Source organism: Amphiura filiformis, chromosome 18 (assembly GCF_039555335.1).
Source record: "Amphiura filiformis chromosome 18, Afil_fr2py, whole genome shotgun sequence".
Classification (NCBI taxonomy): Eukaryota; Metazoa; Echinodermata; class Ophiuroidea; order Amphilepidida; family Amphiuridae; genus Amphiura; species Amphiura filiformis.
In genome coordinates, this window is record NC_092645.1 from 13,550,314 (window position 1) to 13,573,120 (window position 22,807).

The window sequence follows — 22,807 nt, forward strand, 5'->3', positions numbered from 1 at the left end:
TTGCTGTTCAATAACTTGATAATTTTGGATTATTCTGAAATATACATTTTGTTAATTGGACTTTGCTTTCTCATTTGACACCCTGGTCGTGAAAAACGAAAAGAATTGACCAAGATATGCGCCTCCAAAGCCTCAAACCCCAAAATCAAAAGTTGCATTTTCAACGATTTTCAATGGGAACGCATCGTTGTATTGCACATGCACAAGCACCACGGCGGGCCAATCAATAAAGCACACAGTGTAACAGGCACAATTGAATCGTTTAAATTGCAACTTTTCATTTTGGGGTTTGAGAGTTTGGAGGCGCATATCTTGGTCAATTCTTGCTCAATGTTCACGAACATGGTGTCAAATGAGAAAGAAAAGTCCAATTAACAAAATGTATATTTCAAAATAATCCAAAATTATCAAGTTATTGAACAGCAAGGATGAATATAACTGACGAGTTTCTTTTTGTGCCTGGTGTAGTCAAATATTTTGAACCCAGTTCATTTAATAATTATTCCATGTTCCACATTATTGCTGCCTGTCAATCAATTCAGGATTTAAAAATACGATTTAAAAATAGCTTACACGTCCTATTCTGTTTTTCAAAAATGTTTCAAAAGTGAGCTGTTATTTTTTTTCTGTCAATCATGCACATCATTCGAACCTGTCTATCAAATAACTTTTGTTATTCAGTACAAACGAGTTGCACCGATGCTCATGACTGCAATCAAATGGGCGACTATTTGCCGTAGAAGTAGTAATGTAATTTCTATAGCGATAGGTGAAAACAATATTTTAATGCATTGCCCAGCACTATATATAAAGCAGGCTGCACTCATCACCTATCATGCCTGTGTATGTGTGTAATCATAGATTAGATTGAATACCGCTCTTTTCAACGACACTAAATGGATGCCGCATGGCGAAGAAACGTATCTTTTTATCGTAACAGGTGGTGTGCTTAGGCCGCGTCGATAGGCATATCTGGAACAAAATCGCCATGCGTGGCTTTTGAAGAACTAGTGGATTTGCTTCGCTACTATCATGGCCGGCAATTTCTGACACGAAGATATAGGGATGGTGACGCTGTGTGATGCGGATCCGAGTGCCGCACAGACACGAGCTATTATGTACTCGCATTCAGGGAGATCGAATTGATGCGGATCTTGCTCTCGTGAGGACTCATCCACTCTGTCTGAGGGTCCTAAAGGGGTCGAGTCACTGAGGCCAAAGATCTTCTATCGAAGGTTCGATATTTGCTAGAACGGAAAGGGCGTGAACTTACACTGAGCTAAGGGGGTCACATCCCAGGAGGGTTATGATCAACATATTTATCATATCAAACGAATATTAAAATAATTGATAAAACATTTTAAGTTATTAATTTGTGGCTATAGGTCTAGCTATAAATTCATTAGTCCTAACGAATTTCCGTCCTGAGATATGTCAGAAGTAATTCCCTTAACTTAAGAAATACTCGACTTTGCTCACTTGATATGGATGGTCAACAGCATCAAAACACGCCTAAGATTATACGCCTTAAAATTAAGCGGCCTAAACCCAAGGCCGGGTTTACCTTTTCGGGGGCCCTGGGCCAGACCAAAATTTGGAGGCCCCAAACGCACCGTAAGGAAGGCATGTGCACTCAAGTGGCCAAGTTTTTAGATTTTACTAGGACATTTGCGCGCGCAGCAAGCGAAAAGATTTCAATTTCATACTATTTTAGCCCAAATTGAACCTGAATTTTGCTACATACCAGGCTAGTGCCAAAAATTTGGGGGCCCTGGGCCCGGGCCCATCTGGCCCTATGGTAAATCCGACCCTGCCTAAACCTTAGATGTCCAAGATCAGAATGCATACTTGGACAAAGATGGTATCTTGGACATTCAAGAATAAGATGCAATCAAAGATATCGAGGACTTCCAAGAATTGCACGGTAGACTTAGATCGACGAATCACAAGGCCAGAAATCACATACCGTAAAACCTCGTCTACAAGCATAATGCTCATGATGAAAGCTAAATTAATCCAGGCGCCATCCAGTTACAAATATATAACATTATTGAGTTTGAGCAAATAAATTACCCTATACAAGCATACAAACAAATACTATTGTAAGACCAATCTATTGTTTTGGGATAATTATTTACGGCTGGTTCGTATTAAGTAAGCTTTCATCAGAAACACTATATATGCTTGTAGACGAGGTTTTACGGTATCTATATTGCTGGGGTCAAGACCTTTAAAAACCTTAAATGCCCAATTTTTGGAAATGGTTGTTTCCCAGGGAAAATATACAGCAGGCCAGACCAGGGCCAGCCAATAACATGAGTAGGTTTATTTTACTTTGAAGGCATGGATAGTCTTGCAAATGTAGTCTAACTCTCCCTTGGGCCACCTAATATCCCATGGACTAGTAGGACTACAACTGGTATCCGGTCAGTTTCAGTCTGTGCCTTTAAGCGTGTCATGGAAGAGAAATAAAAGTTATTCCTATATAGAGAGAAGTTACATGCATTGATATAATAGGTTAAAGTATTTAATGGTTAATACTTCCCCTGTCCCCTGATGATATCATCAGATCTATAATGGGGTTGACCATGTTGACATACAGACAACGCGACGAGAACATCAGGATCTTCTTAATGACTAAACAGAAATCACTACTTTATAGGGTACTAGAAAATAGCTACATAGCTCGAAGTTGAGTATTCTTATAACATGTATACGGGGACCAACTGGACCACAATCGCCTCATCCCAATGGCATAGATCAATATTAACCTCAATGAAACAATCATAAGTGCAAAATTTGACCTCAAGTTACAGAGTATGAGTTTTTGTACCCAAATTTTCAAAGGTCATTCAATGAAAGTGTAAATGTATTGGGGTTAAAGAACTGTGCCCTAATAAATGAGCATGTCGTGGATCCTGTGAGAGATCCATGGAAGAATTGTCATGCCCTTACAATCATGCCTTATGTCGAAACTCGACAGTTTCGTTACGGATGGGGGTACACGGGAGGGAGGTTACGATTTAGAACAGCCCATTATAGTCCGAAGGGTCATAATCCGAAAAGTTATAGGGTTTCGGGCATTTAAGGTTAGGATTAGGGTCAGGGATAAAGTTAGGGACTAGGTTAGGGTTATAATGGAATATGATTAGGTTAGTGTTATAAGGATAGGGCGGGGGAATAGGGTTTGGTTATAGGGTTTGGGTTTCGTTATGGTGTAGGAGTATGGTTTCGTTACATTTGGGGAAGGGGCCGGCTTTGTATAACGAAACCTGACGTTAATGTTATATACGGCTTCATTTATCCTTTGGTTTGTTCCCGTTGGTCTAAAAGGCTCAAGAGTTAACATACTACTGTTTAGTCCTACGAGTAGAACCTGTTTTTTTCTCCAGACTATCTACTCAAACTCTGATCGCTCAAGAAAGATCTAACCGCGAAAGTCCATAAATGCGATGCGTTGACCAACTTGAAAAACGGTCCTTCTACTGCTATTGCTGCGTGATCTTCAGATAAAAAAAGGGTCCTACTAGTCGGACTACTATACTCTTCCGAAACCACAAGATCGTATCAACCGGGTCACATAAGTCTACAAGATGACTTAATTCGGACGTGCTTCAGTTCAGAAAATCAATATCTTTTCGATGCATAAACCGATCCATTAAAAAGCAAAATCAGTTTGCAATTATCGTGATGATGACAAATTATGATTTTGCAAGCAAGAATTAAGCATGAAAATGGTGACTAATTCGCAGTCCAGATGAACCTTCATGTTGTGAATAAAGTGCCTTACTTCATCGACCGACCAATGTCAGACTTACCGTGTGCTTACTATTACATTATTTCACAGTAATAAACATGATAAAAGTTCTTAATACCAGACCTTAATACCCCAGCCAGACCTGTATAGTCCTTCCAGAACAGTTAGCACCAGGGGCGTAGCAAGAGCATCAGGGGCCCATGAACAAGGAGCAGACGGGATTTACCTTATGGGGGCCCTGGGCCAGGCCAAAATTTGGAGGCCCGAACTCACGCGCCGAGGAAGTCATTGGTCAAGTTTTGGTTTTTGTATTATAAAGGGGATAACATATTTTGCTCCGAGGACATTTGAACTATTTTAGCCTCAGATCAACATGAATTTCGCTATTTGAATGCGCGCGAAGCGCGGAAATGTTTTACAATTTTGCCATATTTTGGCCAAAAAACATGCTGTTATTGGGATTAACAGAAAGATGCATAGGGCAATTTTAGGGCCCCCAAATTTTGGTGGCCCTGCTCTCCAATATCAACCCTGATTTAATTTTTCGATTTTGTGCTCGGGGCCCCTGAACCCTCGGGGCCCATGGACTTCGTCCACCCTGTCCACCCGCTTGCTACGCGCCTGGTTAGCACTACGACAAATCACGCCGTTAGGCCTGTCAGGCTGACGGCGCACACCGACATCGCCTGCAGGCTAATGATTACTTGGTACAGCAGAGATACTAAAATCAATACCCAGGATCGATACACGTGAATGTGCTATGCACGATTTTGATATTCAGACGAAAATCTTTGGATACCGGGGTAGAAAATGATGAATATCTCCCGTAATTGATTTAGTCTAAAGAAGCCAGATGTGGTTCCTTGCACTTGAATATATTTGTCGGGATATTTGTTGAACAGATATGACAGTCGTTAGCTTGCGTCTTGAGAAAGAAGCTTGCGTCTAGTCTTGAACTCAAAAACTGACAATATATTCTGATTTTATATGTGCCGAACTATAGCGCAGCGTAGGCTAGCTCCACTCACTCGTGGAGGCAGTAGTGACCATTGACTGTTGACTCCGTCTTGGCATATACATGCTCACTCGCACACAGAGAGGTCAATTACCAGGCTATTGTCAGTAGCCTTATTCGGATGTCCCTCGGCTCATTATGCGTCTCAAAGGTCGGAATAAAATGGCCATGCGTGGCTGTGGCTTCAACCTACCATGGCGATTTCTGCCATGAAGATATCGGGGCGCTGACACTGTGCGTCGTGCATATAGTCTGTCGGTCTGCTTATGTAGTCCGTCGGTCGGTATGAATATGGTCCGTCTAGAAGGACTAGACCTATACGAAACTTTAACGTATAGCTACGTATGGACAAAACTAAGATGCAGTTAGAACTATATACAAAGAAAGAAAATTGGAAAGTAAGGGACCGAAACAACTAATTATAAAATACGAGGGGCGGTCAATAAGTTCGTAGAACAAGGTACTTGAAGAAGTACCAGCCACATTCTTTCTATATCAATCTTGAACATGGCCATTGCCTTTATGCACCCGTCGCAATTTTCGTTGAAACTTTCTATATCAACAAAATGGAAGTCTTCCGATTGCTCCATGAGCCACTCTTCAGTGAAGACTCACCAGCATTGATCACCAGTAGCGTAGCCAGCAGGGGGGGGGGGGCAGAGTGCCACCCCTGACAAAAAAATGAAAGAAAAAGTGCCCCTCTGACAAAAAATGAAAGAGAAAATCAGGAGGGCAAAGGAAAAGAAAAGGGCAAGGAGCCCTTTTCTAGCAAAATTCAGGGCCAAAATAGTGTAAAATACAAAATTTTTCCGCACTACGCGCGCACATTGTAAAAATAAAGCCCTTTTTTAGCCGGATAATGGGCGAAAATAGTGTAAAATACCATTTTTTCGTATTGTATGATGCAATGCAATATTTTTCGTCTGTGCCCCCAAAATGTTATTTTGCCCCCCCTGACCAAGAAAGCTGGCTAGCTACGCCCCTGTTGATCACTAGCAAACCTGATATTATGAAGGTATATAGGGCTTAAAATTTTAAAAAAGGTTTCACTAACTGGAGGCTGTGCCTGGACCACAATATGGTTGCTCTAGTAAAGTGATCCCTCTGTCGCGAATGGCAGCTTGACAAACTGAGAATAGAGTACAGGACACAATTCGAGAACAGGCACTTTCCTACCATCAACCTTCTTCACTTGATGCCTCGTATTTCAAAACATGCAAAATTATGAAAATCGACTTTTGTCATGAACATGATGAATAAAGCTCATCTTATAGACGAATCCAACGAGCAAAGTCATGGTCAGGATTTGGTCGGCCATGACGGGTCCCCACATGCACCAAACTGGTGTAGTGACTGCCCAATTGGGTGGATTAAAGCCGCTTAAAATTCGATGTTAGATTCTTTTGTGTTGTAAACTGTCATTATTCTTTTGTCTACGTGTAACACATGTGATAGAATGCAGTTTAAAATACCCTCCAAGGACGCATCATTTCACATTTTAGGTGAGATGGAGCCGACGGGGACCCAACTTTGGCAGCCATTGAAGTGTAGGAATGCGTGAAATTGTATTCGTCTATAAAGAACTTTCCAGAAGCTTCGAGCATGTTAAGTCAGCCAAGTGTGCATAATTTCATTCAACAGCAACTGAATTTTAATTTGATTCAATTTATTTAAGCCTTCGTTTGAACATACTAGGAAATCAAATTTCGCACAATGTATGAGTTTAACTTTTGTAAAATTTCACGCCTTCAAAATGCAAAACCGTAGCAAACTTGTTCTGTGATAGATTCCTGCATGTGGAACTCCCCAGCCAGCCAGTTCGTGAAGTGATATAATTAGAAGACATAAAAGGGGTACCGGTACCTGTCCCGGGGACTTCCTTTAACATGCCTGCCTATAATACCGGGCTATAAGAGCGTCTGTAGCAGAGCTTCAGCATACTTAAAATTTATATAGTTAAGCTTATCATTAATAACATTTCAGCTGATATCTCAAGAATAATCTATCATAATACATATTTAAATACTCCTTTAATTGCATTTTAATGAGAAATTTTAATGAGCGTTATTTTTCGGAATAAGTTTTGAATACACTATGTCAAATTTGCATATAGGCCTAGTTTGTGATAGGTGTCAGTGTATTAAGGGTTACTGTGCTTAAGGAAGGGGTACTTTCTACATGACTCATGTATTATTTCCGTCATTCCTAGGCCCATATGCCTAGTAAGATAACCTGACGAAGCATGCTAAACATATGGTCCTATAAGTTTGAAGTAAACACCAGCCACACATGCCGGCTTTATTGTAAGTCTAAGTCTTTTAACTTAAGTCAGTGGATTTAGAATTTTCAAGCGGCCTCTTATAATACTTAGTGATTTAGGAGGTCAGATCAAATCAAGACATTAACGTCTCAAAGTGATAAAAAGATCTTTGTTAAAAACTGTCCTATATGGTGATACCGTATTTGCCCTTAATTTCCTGGCTTATAAATTGTTAGAGCTTGATTAAATGTACAAACTTAATGTGACGGTAGCATACATAGTACGTGCTAAAGACCGTAATAGATCTATAAAGGATCATCAAGAAGTCTTGCGTGTAGAAGCGTTACGTTGGTCAAGTCATTGCCAGAGCATTGATTTAAATGCGGATAAGAACGGGACATAATTACGACCCTTGCTTTAGTCACCTTTGAAACTAATTACTAGTATTACAGAATCGAGGTAGCTTTCAACGGCTCATGTAGCATCTTGACTTGGCCAAAAAGGATGAAATAATTTGAAAAATGGCAATCAAATCCCATGATTTCTCTGAAACTTAACGTTGTGGCAGTGCAAATTGGGCTATTCCAGAAAATAGATGCACACCCCCTATAGAGGAGTGCCGATATCCGGACTATTTGTCCAATCGAGACTGTTGGATATCCAGACTTTTAAAGTGTCCAAAGGTAAAAATATCCGGCAGAAAAATAGTTCAACATCAGAAATCCTCAATTGTAAGAGTTCATTTTGGATATTTCCGTCATTTTTCCTTCATTTAATCGGATTTCCAAGCTTTTTCAAGTGATATTGGCAACTGGAATTCCAGTCGTTTTCAGTAAGCAGACTTGGAAATCCGGACATTTCTTTGATTGAAAATTTACTCCTCTATAGGGGTGTGCAATTATTTTCTGAATAGCCCAATACAAGTGCAATACACAATCATACAATTAGCCTTTTTGAAATATATCGGGTACAAAAGGAGAGGACGTACTTTAATTTTGGGTAATCTTTTGTCAGCTGAGAAGCATACAAAAGATTACCCAAACCAAAGTACGCCCTCTCCTTTTGTGCCCGCCATAATTCAAAAAGGCTAATTATTGGCTCAACATTCTTCTGTATTTGGAATCTTTGACATAAATCCATAACTTGGAACATGGAATCTGACCGAGCATAATTTTGTTGGACTCAGAGTCGGCTCCCAGATCGGACTCGAGTTTGGACTCGGACACGTTAAGGACATGGACTTGGCTCGGCCTAGCCTCGGATACAAATGCACTTGGTTATTGGCTATATCATGTATATAGCCCTCGAATGAGATGGACTCGGGGTACATTAGATACACATTAATTAAGTTACTTTTAAATCCCAAGTTTTAAGATAGACACCAGTTTATGCATATGGTCTATGCAAGAGTCAAGAGGCAGTCGTAACCGGACACATAGACTTCAATAAGTCTCGTGTATAATAAATATGCATGCGTTTGAGCTGAGCAATGATTATATTTATCTTGTTGAAATCAAGATCACGATCACAAGCTTTCAAAACTTATTTTGAAGGAAATGTTGACAAATTGACGATGTCCTTGACAGTTTCATGACTTTCATGATTTGAAGAAAAAATATACTGACCGAAAGGAGCAGTCCCGGGAGCAGTCCCGTGCGGAAACGATTTCGAGTCTTTCTTGGGTGCTGGATTTGATCTAGCATCTCTGAGGTGCTGGATTTGACCGAGTTGCTAAATTTTCATTACTAGTCGATCACGATAGGATTTCGGTTCTAAGAACTAGAAACTTTTCTGATAAGCGCTTTGATCATGTTTGAGCCCTCTCTAGCTAACATTTAATTGATCAAGCTAGGGTGGGGGGTGTCCAACCTTCATGCAATTATTTTGTGTAATCTAATCCTAACCCTATTCATACCCCTAATCCTATAACCCTAAATCTAGCCCTTGGACCGGAGACTAAGTTAAACCCCAGTCCTACACACTTAAAACTACGGGGTCAAAAAATGACCCAAACGGGGTCATTTTTGACCCCAGCATAGTTATCAACTAAACACCATACCACTAACGGGGTCATTTTGACCCCATTGGTCGGGGTCATTGCAATGACTACGTATTTGGGTCAAATAGTAACCCCATTGGGGTCAAAATATTACCACATTTCGGGGTCAAATGAAATGACCCCTTCAAAAGGGTTGCCTTATTGGGTTACTTAATGACCTCATTTCGGGGTCAAATGAAATGACCCATTTGAAAGGGTTGTTTTATAGGGTTACTCAATAAACACATTTAGGGGTTGTTTGGATTTTTTTAGTAGGCCTATGGTCATGCTGGTCCCACCAGGACATAAGTGTGTTTCTGCACAGAGAAAGCATTACATAAACAGCAAACTGCAAAATGCATCTGTGTATCACACTCACACGCAGTCAGTCATCGCCTATGACAGTTCACGTATTATAAGCTTACATGATATAAGCTTATAACAACTGCAGCCAAGACACCGGCCACGACAGCATGAAATTGAATGAATCTGCGTGCATAGACAAGGGTCTATGCATCCTTGCAGTCTCACTTTTCAACTAACTTTTCATATTCCATCATGCAGACAAGCACACACGACAATCCGCTGAGCTGCACAATCAGAACAAATATGGCGCTGATGTGACCATGTGGAAAGCCGATGCACACCGTGTGTGCAAATAGTTCCGAAATGCAAGTCATTATAAAGTTGACAAATTGGGTAACTTCGGTCAAAAAATTAGTTTTATTTATTAATCAACAAACATTAATTGCAGCTCATGTTTAAACTCATTTATGAATTGAGATTTTCAAAGCGGAAGATTGAAACTGATATCAATGCGCGACGGTCTCGGCAAAATGACCACTAAGTTTTTGACCACGTTCGTCGTGGCTAAAATGACCTCGTGAATGTGGTCAAATTAAAACCGTACAACCCCCTTTGAAGGGTCAAAACAACCCCAAACGTGGTCAATTCAAAATGACCACGGAAAATATAACCCCGTAGTTTTTAGTGTGTATAATAGCTGTGTTAACGTGCCTATGACTGAAATCCTATCGTATAAGACATTTGACAAGCAATGTCAAAGTACTCTCATTGAAAGAGGGGCAACGAACAATTTTTGACCGCCAAACGTGCCAATATGGCCAAAAGATGCTTTTGAAGAATTATAATACACTACCTACATACTTTGTTACTCTAAGAATGATCAAACATCAGAGCATAATAATGCATAAAAGAAATATATAATTATACAAAGAGTATAGCTTAGCTTGCATCTCTCTCATGTGGCAGTTGAGTTCCATACTATAAACAGGATCGGCAACCAAGAGGCCTTCTTGTATAAGGGTATTGTGGAAAGTCTTGTTTCATTCTTATGATCTCAGTTCATCCATTATAAGGATTTATTAGACCATACAGTCACTTTTATGGACTGAGTTAACAAGAAGGGCCATTTGTTATAGCAGTCATTATTTTGGCAAGAGGATTTACAATTTTCCCTTATCTATACACTTCCCTGTACCCCGGACCTGCATGTATACCCCCCTTCCACATCCCCTGTTTGTTTGGAGACAGCTCGCTATTCCTAAGGTCCAAAAGGTTTGCAAGTCCAAAAAGGTTCGTAAGTCCAAAAGGTTCGCTAGTCTAAAAAGTTTGCAAGTCCAAAAGGTTCGCAAGTCCAAAAGGTTCGCTAGTCCAAAAGGTTTGCAAGTCCAAAAGGTTCGCAAGTCCAAAAGGCTAGTCCAAAATGTTCGCTAGTCCAAAAGGTTTGCAAGTCCAAAAGGTTTGCAAGTCCAAAACGTTCGCAAGTCCAAAATGTTTGCAAGTCCAAAAGGTTCGCAAGTCCAAAAGGTTTGCAAATGCAAAAGGTTACTCCAAAAGGTTCGCAAGTCCAAAAGATTCGCTAGTCCAAAAGGTTTGCAAGTCCAAAAGGTTCACAAGTCCAAAAGGTTCGCATGTCCAAAAGGCTAGTCCAAAAGGTTCGCAGATGCAAAAGGTTCGCAAGTCCAAAGGGTTCATTAGTCCAAGGTTCGCTAGTCCGAAAGGTTCACCAGTTCAAAAGGCTCGCCAGTCCAAAAGGTTCGCTAGTCCGAATTTCTGAAAAATAAAGGTCAGGGTTAGGGTTAGGATCAGGATTACTAGATTAGTTAAGATTTAGGGGTATGTTTAGGGTTAGGGTGCGGCTAGCGAAATTTTCGGACTAACGACCACTTTTATGTCTAGAGCGTCCTGCTGGTGAAAAAAAATTGGGGTCAGCAATAATTTTAGTTGGCAAATATTACATTCGGGCCTGCATGGTCCTGGTATATGTCACTGATTGTTCATTGCGGAAGTACACTTAGAAATACAAATGCTATGCATATTTTCATGTCTGGTTTGGGTTGTTTAATCGGCCTGTTTTAGCTTGTTTTCTCATCAATATTTCAGTTCAAACGTTTATCATGACAATAGTAACATAATTTTCATGCAACGCAAACGTCATTGATCAATTAAGGGCGGTGCTATACAGAAATGTGTCATATTAGTCAGGTGGTTAGAAAAACAAACAACAAACAAACAAGTTTCGTTCGAGGCAATAATAATATGTTTTGTTTCTTTATACAGAATAACCTTTGATAGGTTCAAGGCAGGCAACCCGGTATTTCGTGAAGTTGCCTCAAATGCTAATTTTGAACGGTAGTGCAAGAGTTGCAAGTAACCAAAACAAGCCAAAAAACGACTCAAATAATTTTATAGTCAAATTGACCTAAAAAACCGACCCATCCATATAGTAATATCACAATGACCCATTGTTTTTAATAGTAAGAGGTGAAAATGTGAAAACGGAGACACATATAAATCATACATCATAGCTATGATTCGTTCTCTTTTTTATCTTTTTCAAGTTAAAAATAATAATTCAAGTATGAGCGTTAAAACATGATCAGATTGCAAAGGAAACAGGAATTAAGTCACTAGGCCTAAACGTAAAAGCAATATAAAGATCTGTGAATTCCCCTTTAAGTGAAAAAACAACCGTTTTTTCTGTCAATCTTAATTTAATAAATCTTTATAATCCCGTCACATACGTCTCATGTTCAATTAAATGTGACTGTAGTTTGGAACATGATGTCAGATTACTGATTATGTCAAACAACAACCAAAAGTACTGTCGACATTAGGCCTACTCGGGATCGGCACGGCCGGCCCCGGGCGGCACGGTGAGTTTATAATTTTTTTCTGCCTGTATCCGCTCCCATGCGCCATAATTGTTCCTATTTGTCCCTCAAAGACCGCTCAAAATCATTATTAATACCCAACAAGTCCCCTTTTGTTACCCAAAAAGTCCCATTTGCGAACGTATAGCGAGTGAAAAAATTGGGGTTTATTACCCGGTATGCCTTTTTGGTCAAATATGGTCCAAATTTTAGAAAAAAGTTCACTTTTTCAAAATCCGCCCCTAGTCCAAAAAGGTCCAAATTTTGAAAAACAAAATCCCGATTACGGGCCTGATCAATAACATAAGCCTATGTCATTGAAAATCACACTCAGGGAGTAATCAGCCAGAAATACTCTAGCTTACTCTCATGGAAAATATGTAGGGGGTCATAAAATTTTAGGAGTTCTGAACAGGGGGGGGGTATCTTTTTTTTGGGTACACGTATGAATGTAAATCATCATGCTTCCGAGCTTCCGTTACCACTAATTCCAATCATAAATGGATGGTTTGCATAAACATACTTAATGAGCTACCGTATAGTACCAAAAAAAAAAGATTTTACCACCGAAAGTCCACTTATTTTTATATCAATGACATGGGTTCAATTAATTACACTATTTTATCCTTTGATGTAGAATGGTACATTATAATGGGGGTCAAAATAGTTTTGAACCTAATCTGAGGGGGGTCAAAAGTTGTGGGTCCATTATGGAATAAAAATAATTAGTCTAATTATTTTCAAAATGTTGTGCCTAGCACCGGCTGAGCAGAATAAAACATAAGGCCTTGCAGACAGCTTGTAACCCATAAAAAGAGGGCGCTATAAAATAATCGCTTTTACAAGCACTGAATCGTTCGATAGCTTTCGTGTTATTTGCTATTGTTGAGCGTTTTTAAAAGTTGTGTTAAGGCGACTGTTACTATTGTAAAATTGACCAATCAAAATTCATTATCTTGACGGATCCAAATTGGTTCCGAACTTGAAAGAAATGTAGTATTTTTTTCCTATTTTTTTAACTTGATCCTCGAGAATTTCAAGTTCAAATCACAGGTTTTTTATTATGGAAGATTGATACATGATATTCATCACCTAAAGCTAGATTCAGTTCTTTGCAGACTGTGGAAACAGAGTAAGCTTTAATATTGGGGCGGTTTGTTTTGTTTTCATTTTCAATTGTTATGTATGCATGCATGTTGAATTCGACAGTCTCGAGTATTCTCTCATACGCTGCAACCGTATTGTACTTTGTCTGGATCTGGACGTTATTTTCTGAATAAACGGGTACCCGCATCACATCAAAATGTATAAGCAATGATATTAATGTCACAATAATAAAGACGTGTAAACTGTAACTTGTACAATGTTGTAAGTGATTTCAAGTCGTGTTCAATATCATTATCATGCATGCATGATCGCGATCAATTATAATTATAAAATATTGCCTGAGTGAGTGTAAATTTGTTGGATAATTCTCACGATTTAGTACGTCCATGGTTATACCATGGTAGGTATTATAGAAGGAGGTTCCACAGAAAAATCCTAATCCACTCAATTAGTTCACCACATAAACTTGTATGGCTCAAAATTCGGACCGCTCGCCATTAAGTAGGTATCCCAGACCCAGGTACCCTGTGTAAAGATAGTCACTTGTGCTGAGCATGAAATTGGTCACTTATCGCTCACTGTTCAACATGTGACATCTACACCAATTACAGTCCCGAAACTCTCTACTTTTTAGCCGACCTCAATTCAAACATTTAGTGATAGTTAAAAATGCGATCCCCAACCCTTTGGTTACCTTTGGACGAATTTTTCAAATCTCCGCTGAGTCTCCGTGTCTGAAATTCCCGGTACAAACATCGAAAATGTCGCAATTCTCAGTCCCGGTGATGATACTATATCCGCATCGCTGTTTTCATACATGAGTATGCATATCTCTGACCCCTGTAAGGTCAAAAACGTGGCGTTGATTTCAACCAATCCGATCCACCGTTTAATAAGCAGCTTGATACTGACGTCATATCTGAGGTGACCAGGAGGCAGGAGCTACCATTTTGGTAAACTGAACTCGACTCAAATGCGTTCTTTTGGTTCACATAAATCGAACAAAATTTTCAATAACGGGTAATAGTATGATTTCAATTTTTATTAATGAAGTTACTTGTAGTTTTGAGGAATGACAAAGTTGTTTTTGGAAACTTAGATGTTTGTTTCAACTGATGATGTAGGATCGCAAGGTGAGTGAATTCGTGAAGAGATTTGCTTGTTTGAGTGATAGTAGGATACGGGATGTATGCTAGTCCTCTGTGTTTGACCGGCTCCGACGTCTCAATTCACAACGTCTCAATTCGTACCTGCTTACCAGACAGCAATACTGCGTATTGCTGTATGGAACCAGATATAAGACCCAGGCAAACCTTAGCTTAGTTAACGCATTTGTTAGTCAGCCAAATTCGCCGAAAATGTCAATGCATATTTACCTAGAAATTTAAAACAACTGGCCGAAGAAGGAAACCTACATAAATATGTTTTCTATACTTCACTTGACCATATATGATTTTTTATGGTGATAAGACAATCGCACATGGAATTTTTGAGGGATTTTGATAGCAGTTCCAATTAAAAAAAGCTGCTATCATAATGAGACTTAAGTTAAGATCTAGAAACACCCCGAAATGCCGTTTTGGGGAATTTTGCTAGCTGAATCTTTTTGATGAAAGTCAATCTTTGACAAGATGTAACTTTGCTATGGAAAGTGCTACCGTATGAAAAAGAGGTCTTCAGTTTTGGCTTTGTTTACTCAAGGGCTTCAATTTCATATATAAAATGATGCAGTTTGATGGCAAATTTGAATTCACCTAGCACACCTACATTAAGTTTACTGCTTGAATTGTGTTTTGAAATTTGTTGACGTTTAACGATTCCCGGTCGATTATTTTAGCTGTGTCACGTCACATGCATGACGCTGGTGGGTACCAACCAAACTTCAGAAGAAAAAAAAACCTCGATCACCGATAACGATGTGATTATGGGACTTACATAGGATTACAGAGATATTTCTTGCCAAAATTTGACCATTTCTTGGCAAGTTGGCCCTACTTTGTCTGCGTTATGTGAAAAAGGACAGTCTTAAGTAAGTATAAGTGCAACGCTTTTGATGTTTCGGGAGACTGGGAGGGATCATAATAAAAAAATGATGGAGCCTAGTATTCTTGACTGTGTAATATTCCTTCACCACATTGCCGTACGGTAACAGTCTTATACGATGGACAGATAGTATCAGTTTGTGAATGAGGACATCGTATAAGTTCCTTGTACTACCACTCAATAGGGTTAAGCCGATTACGCTATTCAACGCGAGTCATCACTTGAATTAGGTATGCTAGGGGAATTCAAATTTGCCATCTAACTGCATCATTTTATATATCAAATTGAAGCCCTTGAGTAAACAAAGCCAAAACTGAAAACCTTTTTTTCATAGCACTTTCCGTAGCAAAGTTACATCTTGTCAAAGATTGACTTTCATCAAAAAGATTCAGCTAGCAAAATTCCCCAAAACGGCATTTCGGGGGTTTCTAGATCTTAGTCTCATTATGATAGCAGCTTTTTGTCTTATCACCATAAAAAATCATATATTTGGGTCAAGTGAAGTATAGAAAACATATTTATGTAGGTTTCCTTCTTGACCAGTTGTTTTAAATTTCTATGTAAATATGCATTGACAATTTGACATTGTCGGCGAATTTGGCTGACTAGCAAATGTGTTAACTAAGGTTTGCCTGGCATACCTACTTGAATGGATTTAATCAGTGCAGTCCCTCAAACACGGCCTTGATGTTTATGATCGTTATGCGACAATATATCGATCATCTATTTTAAAATTTAATTTAAACAGACCCCCCGGCCCAGGTGACCCGTACCGGAAATGGATGGTATTAGTGCCCTTTTGCATCGGTCACATGATCTTCGATTGTGTTTCCGAGTTCAAGTTGATTTACTAGCGAAAACCTGATCAAATTCCCTCATTTCCTTCCAAAGTTACGGTGAATTTATGTATTTTTTCTGATCATGATTAGTAATACTGGCGGGTGTAGGGGTATCGCTAGAACTAAACACTCGAGTGTCCGCAGGGACCCCCGAACTTGCAAAAAATTTAAAAGTAGGGGGTCCGGAGTAGAGTTTGGTGAGTCCCAGTTGCACAAATGCAGCATAAATAGTATATCTGCAATAGCGCTAGATTGAAAAACTGGGGGTCTGCAGGGACCCCTGAACTTGCAGAAAATTTAAAAACAGGGGGTCCCAACTCTATTTTGGTGGGTCCGGGACCCCAAAAAGCAACTTAGCGCTACCCTTGGGCGGGTGTCTGCGGGACTTTTAAACCAGTGGAACTGATTTGGAAATGTTTTCCAAGACTGGCAATGTTGTTTCTATGATCCGCCAAGCTTGGCCATAAGAAATATTGGTGTTATAAAATTACCGGAAGTAAATTGTTTTCCTTTTTTTATGGTCACTGCCACAATGCTTTGTGGGTAAAAATTACGTCATTCTGCTTAGAAGTCGCGATAACGGTGGTTCATAACCGCCAAGCTCAATCGATAAGAAGCTTAGCAAATCGATAGTGCACCATTCATACCTGATTGCTCAGTATCGGCTCATACGATCATAGTACAAAGGAACTGGGTTCGTGAATTCTCCTTCTATAATACCTACCATGGTTATACTTTTAATTAATTATAGATACTTATAGGTATAGAAAAATTATTTAATTTGTGTACATCGTGGAACGTACTCTTTGCGTGGCTGTGCGTTGTAAGCTGTTGTACGCAGATAACATCGCTAAATGGACGCGTACAGTCGCATTGCCGTTGTACGCTTGTGTAATTTAGCATGATTAGTTGCGGAGTATAGCGTAGTTGAATGTTCCACGATGTACAAGAATTTAATAATTTTTCTATAGGCATGTTCATAAAATTTTGAAATTTAATAAATTCATCTAAAATTGCTTTCATTAAAAAGAGAATCATTTAACTTAAAAAATGACGGGTCAATCATGTATGTAGGCCTACAATTGGCAATGTTGTGAGGAAAAGTATGCTCGCCTGAATGTCCCAAATATTTTGTGTCACAGCATTATCAGATGTCAATGGCTTCCTTCCTTACAATACTGTGCTGCTCTCAAATGGCTGAGAATAAACGCACAACGTTCCTATCTTAACATGTGTGTATGTATTTTATGGCTAAATTTTTGAGCACGAAGTGCCATTTTACAAAAATGTGCTAATGTTTCATGAAATGTGGCTTTTACTACTTGATAGTAGGTCATGTGTCATATGGTGGGGCACATTTGCGTTACAAGCACTGATTTTGATTTTTGTCCTCCTTTTCACTTAAATTGTTACATCTCTAAAACTATACATCTCACATCAACAAAACTATACATTTTTGGAAAGCTCATGTTCCAAGGAATCCAACTAGGCAAAAATGAGGTTGGTATACAGGGTGCATAAGAAAATATATAGGGTGATATCATGAAAAAAAATTAATTTTACTAGTAAATTCATAATTTATTGCATTTGCTACTGATATGGAATACCTCAAATGTAATATAATTTTGTGGCAGGCAACACTATGAGCTTAAATAAAATGTATACTTTTGCCATGTTATGATTGACCAAAGTGGTGATACAGGGTGTGAAAATATACATAACTTCACGCACAAAATGTTGATTACATTTTGAAGATATTTTCTTTAGAGTGTATCCTACATTTATTTTAACTGCATATTTGGATTCCTGGGGTAAAAAGCTTTCCAAAAATGTATACTTTTCCAATCTTAGGGTGTATAATTCTCAAGATACAACAATTGAAAGCCAAAACGCATGTCGTGACTGAAAATCTTGGCATTTGTGTGTAAGTGAATAGGAAAAAATTGAGGTTCTTGTGACTTACGGTTCTCAGTGAATACTTGTTAACACGATTAGATAAAAATAATAGCTGAATATGAATAATGAATGATCAAGCTTTCATTTGAAGTATGATTTGCAAGTATAGCACACAATTTGGCAATGATATAATTTAAAATTTAAAAGGATGCCATGTCTCCCATAGAGAATGCACATACTCCACTACCGCTTATCCACTACCGCTTATCCACCAGGTTTATCTTCGTTAACATTTTGGTATTTTTCACTAATTAAACAAATTGGCATTCCAAATTGAGAAACATATTTGAAAATTAGAATAATCAGGCTGTATAATGAGCCCAAACTTGATGCAATTGGACCAAGAATAGCCCTGTGACAACAAGTTAAATCTGAAAGAGGAGAGAAAAATGTAACGTCACCAGGTATTTTGGGGTCCCACCATAAGACACGTGACCAGTATCAAATAGTATTCAAATGCAGTCTTACTAAAATTCATGCTCATGTGCTAGTTTTGAGGGTCAAAATCCAAATTTTCCTATTGGATTACACAGTTAAGACAGGATCTTGGTGCACAAGAAGCTTAAGCCTTGATGAAGCCCGCCCTCACATTTTAAAAATGTGATCATACATGTATGGGCAGACTGTTACGATGTTGGAGGGATACACTGTGAAGAAGAACATACGTAGGATCGACAGTGTTCAAAGAAGAGCCGCCCGTTTTGTGTCAAATAATTATAACTGGAGAGAAAGTGTCACTAAAATGTTGGGAGAACTTCAGTGGGACAGAAGGGAAGTCACCAGATTACATCTTTTCAAGCAGATGGTTGAGGAGGAGATCGCGATTCCACATTCACTTGTGAACCCGCATCCACACAGAGAGGGGAGAACTGCTCATTCAAAAGCCATCGCTAAACCAATCACCAAGACCAACGTGTACAAATATTCTTTCATTCCCTGCACCATACAAAGTTGGAACAGTTTGCCTGAGCATATCATCAGCATAGGGGGAAAGGTAGCTTCAAAGCAGCCGCCATGGACTTCATCAAAAATTAATTCGACCACTCTAACCTCCTGTAGCAGTAATGGACGCCTGCATCTTTGGCTACAGCCCCACAGATGTAGATGATAGGGGTTCATGCCTTGGTAGAACATGCTTTGGTTCAGTATTATTAAACAGTATTTTTATCATAAAAATTGACACACCCCAACCCATAATTGTTATTTATTTCTCTTATCTTTTAAAAAATTTTTGTTATATCACACAAAAATGTGAAAGGTATGAAAGGTGAATTCAAATTTGACATCAAACCGCATCATTTTATATATCAAATTAACAATGGTTGAATGGTTGTGTGTGTACTCTAGACATTGTTTCTTTGGCGAAATTGAGCTTTTTTGAAATGTATGTACCAGGGGTAGCGCTAGAACTAAACACTCCAGTGTCCGTAGGGACCCCCAAACTTGCAGAAAATTAAAAAGTAGGGGGTCTGGGGTAGAGTTTGGTGAGTCCGAGTTGCACAAATGCAGCATAAATAGTATGTCTGCAATAGCGCTAGATTGAAAAAAAAATGGGGGTCTGTAGGGATCCCTGAACTTGCAGAAAATTTAAAAACAGAGGGTCCAAACTCAATTTTGGTGAGTCCGGGACCCCAAAAAGCAAACTAGCGCTTCCCCTGTTATGTACTATGTTCTGTTTTTTATAAATGCAAGGAAAGAAACTCCAGATTTGTAAACTCCAACTGCTCTATTTTATGTTACTATTTCACTTGTTTCCGCAATTTAAAAAATCTTTGTAGCACTATCGGGGTACACGCATGCAACCAACAACGCATCGCAGTTTGTAGTCGTGCAATTTGTTTTAACGCATAGTAGTGCTCGGTGTAACGCACAGATACGCATACGCATTACGCAACGCTTATCTGCATGCATGGCACATCTTATGGAAGCACCACCTAGCGGTCAAATGGCTTCGTTTTAGCTGAGAAAATGTGATTTTTTTCAAGTTCTTTCCCCCGATTTAAACAACAAGATACATGTATGAATAGATTTCGCCTAAACTTCTCAAGGGGTTGTGGATATACCCGATGTATTGTTCACGTAATGTAAGGTAGAAAAACAAGAACTGCCGCATTCTCCTGTGAGCTTCGATGTAAAATGTGACCACTTTCAACTTCAACAGCCTTTATTTCAATGTTCATTTTCTCGGTAAAATGACGATTTAGGTACACGATAACTCAATAAATACAGCATCTAGAGGTAAGCAGTTATACTCATCATAAAAATCATGATTGACTCAAGAAACTGTTTTCTCACTTTTTTATATTTTTGTCTATTTCTGATTTTAGGCATCATATTGTGCAAATAGGCATTTGTGAATTTTAAAAAGTTCATTTTAAAAATAAGGCCAATATCAAAAAAACAAAGAAAAAAACCAAACTATATAGTACTTTTATATATTACATGAATAATTTCAAAGTTATGGCACTTTTTACTACATGCATGTCTGAGAGTACACAGCCACGTGCACCTTAAAGCCCTTGAGTAAAAAAAGCCAATTAACTGAAAACCGTTTTGTCATAGCACTTTCCGTAGCAAAGTTACATCTTGTCAAAGATTGACTTTCATCAAAAATATTCAGCCAATATTTAATGCATCAATTAAAAACCAAAAAGCATACATTGTAGTCTCATGATAGTGCAGCTTTAGATGTGGAACTGCTCTCACTAGCCCTCTGAAATTCCTTGTGCGATTGTCTCATCACAAAAATAAATTGAATAGTTGGGTCAAGTGAAGTATAGACAACATTATGTAGGGGGATGTATCCTTGACAGATCTTTTCTTTTAAATTTCTATGTAAATATATATGGTCGCATGTCATAAGTTGGGTATGCAAAAAGGGTGGAGGGATTACACTTTTCTGAAAATTGTGATACAAATTTGATTGGCTTTCCGTAACCCCATATCCTACAGCAGTGACTGATACCTCATTTTAAGCTTAATTTTATACTCTTTCAGTCTACTGAAGCATATAATTATACATCATTCAGTAAAAAAATCACATCAGTTGAAATGAAAAATGCCAGGGGTGGAGGAGCAGGCGGATGTGGAGCAGGCGGATGCGGACGGGAGTGTGCAATATAGGGCCTATGTGAAAATTCACATGTCAGCATGTCAAAACTACTGGTTACTTTTTCAAATCTAGTGAGGGTATGATGTATTGACAGTTCTGAATGTTGAATTTGTACAATTAAAACAATTACTGACTACTTAAGGTGGTACTACACCCCTGATAAATTTTGTGCCTAATTTTGCATTTTTCTCAAATAAGTAACTACACACTGTTAACAAAAGTTATGTATATTATATAGGGGCACGGAATTCAATTACTTCACTGAAATTTCAGTGATTCAAGACAAGGGGGTTCATTATATGTTAAGAAATGAGGTACATTCTAGCGGTACCTCTTTTCTTATCATAAATAAAGTACTGCTTGTCTTGAGTCACTGAAATTCCAGTGTAGTAACTGGATTCCTTACCCTAAAATATACATAACTTTTGTTACCAGTGTGATATTATTTTTTGAGAAAAATGCAAAAATATTCACAAATTTATCAAGGGGTGTAGTACCACCTTAAAGGGTTATATGTTCCATTTTTTTCATTTTCAATGAAACCATTAGTTGAATTTCAGTATTTTTAGCAATATGCTAATGTACATTTCTCTTCTTGATATTCATTTCCTCAATAATAGAATAACCATCTCGCTAATTACTCGTAAAAAGGTCATTGACCTCCACAACGTAATTAACATGTACGTACAATTATTTTAAATAGTTCATTTCAAGCATTAATGTATTGAGAACATATCCTCCAAATCTGATGACATTCTTGCATAAAATGAAAATTTTACAGTCATTTTGTAATCTAGGTCCGATTTGAGAAAAATGCATTTGAAAATTGAGATTTACATAGATACCTGTGTATTAATTAATTAGTAATTAAGCATTATCTCAAAAATTAAGCATGTACTAGGGTTAAAAGTGGTGGTAATTGTTAGAGGTTGTCAATTATACAACATATCAAAAAATACATTTTTTGTCATTTTTGACCATGTAATGGAAATTGTACCCAACTTATGACATGCGACCATATGTATTGTGTTTGGGCCCTGGTTTAGGCCAATTTGTCTGACTAGCAAATGTGTTAACTGTTAACTAATTATAAGGTTTACCTTTCATACCTAAAAATGTCATTTTACGTGTTGTACCTCTGCTTCCATAATTTTTTTTGTTTTCCCTAAAACGGAAAACTTTGGACTCTGGAATTACCTAACCTGGCTGGCCCAAAGCCCGGTCTTGTGCCTTCTCTGGGGCTCAGTCTCAGACCCGTAGCATACCTGGTATCATGGTACGGTATTCATGTTGTAAAGTACTTGCTTAATTCGAGTGGTGTCCTCGAACTGTGAAGGCTTTCCACAACTTCCTGTCCTCCATTGCTGTCTTGAAGTCTCCTGCCTCCAGTCCAGTGTTACCTTCCAGAATGTCAATGTAGGTCAGAGTAGGTCTTCCAGGTTTCCGCCTCCCATGCTTGGGTATCCAATGAACCATTTTAGATACGGGCTCCTCACTTCTGGAA

The 22,807-nt window shown here is 38.6% G+C and overlaps 1 protein-coding gene and 1 long non-coding RNA gene across 2 annotated transcripts in view; both read left to right on the top strand.

Moving 5' to 3' along the window:
* The first annotated feature begins 223 nt into the window (after window positions 1–223).
* LOC140139898 (uncharacterized) overlaps window positions 224–22,807 on the top strand; it is a 280,876-nt gene continuing 258,292 nt past the window's right edge. The window contains exon 1 of the long non-coding RNA XR_011857184.1: window positions 224–315. This is a non-coding gene — a long non-coding RNA (uncharacterized lncRNA). The remainder of the gene's footprint in view (window positions 316–22,807) is intronic.
* Window positions 13,262–22,807, top strand: part of LOC140139584 (kinesin-like protein KIF14) — a 69,651-nt gene continuing 60,105 nt past the window's right edge. The window contains exon 1 of the mRNA XM_072161289.1: window positions 13,262–13,378. The gene's annotated coding sequence lies outside the window, so the exon portion shown is untranslated. The remainder of the gene's footprint in view (window positions 13,379–22,807) is intronic.